This window comes from Rattus rattus, chromosome 3 (genome assembly GCF_011064425.1).
Source record: "Rattus rattus isolate New Zealand chromosome 3, Rrattus_CSIRO_v1, whole genome shotgun sequence".
NCBI classification, from domain to species: Eukaryota; Metazoa; Chordata; class Mammalia; order Rodentia; family Muridae; genus Rattus; species Rattus rattus.
Genome location: NC_046156.1, coordinates 136,648,274 through 136,652,027, shown reverse-complemented (window position 1 = coordinate 136,652,027; position 3,754 = coordinate 136,648,274). Strand labels below are relative to the sequence as shown.

Below are 3,754 nucleotides of genomic sequence, written 5' to 3'. Positions count from 1 at the left end.
ACAAGGTATTCAATGATGCAGTCAATTTCAAACAACATCTATTCACAGCTCTATAGAAAATAACTATTAAGAAAATCCCAGTTCAAGGAGGTTAGCTACAACCATAAAAACAGGAAAAATATAATCTCAGACTAACACACACTCATATTCCAAAATCACTAGTACCATTAACAACACCACTACTACTAGAACCACCACCCCAAAATAACAAGAATTAATTACTATTGGTCATTAATATATCTCAATATCAGTGTGCTCAATTTCCCAATAAAAAGGCACAGACTATCAAAATGGATAGGGAGACAGGATCCATCCTTCAATTCTATTCAGGAAGCACACCTCAGCATCAAAGATAGACATTACCCCAGAGTGAAGAATTAGAAAATAAATTTCCAAGCCAATGGATTGTAAAAGAAAATAGATCCCAAATGAAAATTAAAAGAGGTAGTAAAGACAATATTTATTAAAAGAATAATCCACCAAGATAGCATTTCAGTTCTTAACATCTGTGTCCCAAACACAAGAGCACCCATATTTGTAAAAAGAACATTACTAAAGCTTATATTAAACATCAACCCTTACACATTAAAAGTAGGGTACTTCAATAGACCATTTCCACCAAATCATCCAGACAAAATCTAAACAAAGAAATACTAGAGCCAAGGGATATTATGAACCAAATGGACCCAATAGGTATCTACAAAATATTTCACCCAAAAAACAAAATAATATCTTACTCTCAGCACCTCACAGAATTTTTCCATAATTGGCTGCATAATGGGTCACAAAGAAAGTCTGAACAGATGCAAGAAAATTTAAATAATTTCTCAGACTACCATAGATTAAAGCTGTATTTTAACAACAGAAACAACCAAAAGTTTACAAACTCATGAGAACTAAAAAAGTCTCTGAATGACTACTAAATCAAGGCAGAACTAAAGACATTAAATACTTCCTAGCATTCAATAAAATTGAATATACAACATACCCAAACTTGTGAGACACAAAGAAAGCAATGTTAAGAGGAAAGTTCACCCTTTTCTCTCTGAACAAGGTGGCTTGTGGTGAGGTTGGAATGACTCTCAGATAGCCACATCTTTCCCGACAGGATTTCACCACATTGGATGCTACCAAGTTGACACCACTTTCCTATGAAGTTATCATCAGACAAGCTACAATTGATAATGGTATAATTAGTCATGTGGCTCATAGGAAATCCATGGTAAAGGCTATTTCTGGAATTCAGACTGTTGGACTAAAAAATGAGCTAGAAAGAAACATTATCATCAGGCTTGGATATGCTAATGCTAAGATTTATAAACTTGATGACCCAAGTTGTCCTAGACCAGGATGTTATAGATCATGTGGAAGTAGTACACCAGATGAGTTTCCTACAGAAATTCCAGGGACCAAAGGGAACTTCAAATTAGTCAGGCCCGTTTCCTGTGTTGACTGTCCTGGTCATGTTATTTTGATGGCTATGATGCTGAATGGTGCAGCAGTGATGGACGCATCTCTTCTCTTGATAGCTGGGAATAAATCATGTCCTCAGCCCCAGACTTCCAAACACCTGGCTGCCATAGAAATCATGAAACTCAAGCATAGTTTGATCATACAGAATAAAATTGGTCTGGCTAAGGAACAATACGAGCAAAACCTCGCATTTGTGCAAGAAACAGTAGCAGAAGGGGTGCCAATTATTCCAATTTCTGCTCAGCTGAAATGCAATATTGAAGTCATCTGTGAGTACATAGTAAAGAAAATACCAGTGCCCCCAAGAAACTTTACTTCAGAGCCCCATCTTATTGTTATCAAGTCATTTGATGTCAACAAACCTGGCTGTGAAGTCAATGACCTTAAGGGAGGTGTAGCTGGCAACAGTATTCTAAAAGGAGTGTTTAACATAAGCCATGAGATAGAAGTCAGACCTGGTATTGTCTCCAAAGATAGTGAAGGAAAACTCATGTGTAAACCATTTTTTTTCCAAAGTTGTGTCACTCTTTGTGGAACATAATGATCTTCAGTGTGCTGCCCCAGGTGGTCTCATTGAAGTTGGAACAAAGATCCACCCCACTTTGTGGAAAGCAAACAGAATGGTGGGACAAGTGCTTGGTGCAGTTTGAGGTTTACCTGAAATATTCACAGAACTGGAAATATCCTGTTTCCTGCTTAGACGTCTTCTGGTCATATGTACTGAAGGAGACAAGAAAGCAGCAAAGGTCCACAAGTTGTATAAGAATAAAGTGCTTATGGTCAACATAGGATTCCTGTAAACAGGAGGAAGAGTTAGTGCTGTCAAGGCTGATTTGGGCAAGATTGCTTTGATGAATCCTGTGTGCACAAAAGTGGGAGAAAAAATTGCCTTTAGCAGAAGAGTTGAGAAACATTGGTGTTTAATTGGTTGGGGTCAGATAAGAAGAGGAGTGACCATTAAGTCGACTGTAGATGATGACTGAAGACTCCACGTTAAACAATGCCTTGGGATGGAGTTGGAATTTCTTTTAATATCCTAGGGGTATATTTTCAAAGCAATACTAGAGGGAATTAATTTCATAGCTCATTACCTTCCTAGTAGCTATAAGTTTATTCTTTTATTTTGTGGTAAAAATGTAACCTCTACTTTTTTTCCTTTTTATTGATTCCTTGTTTCATATCATTTAGCCCAATCCCACTTGTCCCCTCATATCTGACCTTGCAACTTCCCCCAAAATAAGTAGAACACAAACAACAACAAACCAAAACATAGAAAGCATCTCATGGTCGAAGCTGTAGCTTCTGTGATAATACCAATGTTGGCTCCTCATCAGGACTCCCTCAAGTTATCCTGTTGCTGTGCAGTATCATGGAGATCCTACAGCTTTGGAACAGCAGGACTGGCCCTTTCACAATCCCATCTATTTGAAGATGATATAGGTTTTATGGTGGATCAATTCAAAACCCTGAAACTGGGCTGGGCTGATAATTGAGCTGGTCACCTGGGCTGGGCCAACTCTCCCAATGTGCCTTCACCACCAGGGCCAGCTTCACTGTGTTGCCCAGGTGAGGTGCCAGGACTGCTCATTCCATTAAGGCCAGCTCTCCCTACAGAAGACAGCAATGGGGGAGGGTATCCCATCCACACCACTTTATAACAAACTAGTGGCAGGGCCAGCTGTCCAGAGTGCTGTATCCAATGAGGGATGGGACCAGATCTGCACAGTCCAGGACCTCCCAGTGTTCTCTAATGGTAATAATGACCCATGGACACTGACCCACCACACTGTGGTGCCACAGACTCAAAAATGGCCCCAATGTCAGGGATGTCCACTCATAGCTGGCTACTTCTTTCCATTCTTGAGCCTTCAATCCCTTTTTTCTCTCTCATGTGTCATGGTGACAAGCAGGTATCTATGGTCATGCACTGGAGGGCAGGTCTGTCGATGACATGGGGTTCTGCAAGACCTTGTGTTCCTCTTTCCATGCTGTGCTGCTGTGATTTGATTTTTATGATCTCTAGTCAGAAGACAAGTTTTGTCCATCAAGTTAGAATGAACAAAGAACTGCCATCTGTTCTGCCCCTGATATAGAACAATTCCACCAACAAGGTGTCTCTGTGCCTATTGCTGGCATTTGTAACCTATTTCTAATAAGGGGCCTAAAAGTAAATGTGGAAAGTAGTGTACTATATACTACACTGGATCATATCTACATTTTAGCAAAAGTTAAGCATTCCAAAATAAGGTCTAATTTATAAATGAATGAAACTTTGAAGTGA

At 39.5% G+C, this 3,754-nt stretch overlaps 1 pseudogene; it reads left to right on the top strand.

Moving 5' to 3' along the window:
* Window positions 1-1,015: 1,015 nt before the first annotated feature.
* LOC116895950 lies at window positions 1,016-2,533 on the top strand (annotated as a pseudogene).
* The last annotated feature ends 1,221 nt before the right edge of the window (window positions 2,534-3,754 follow it).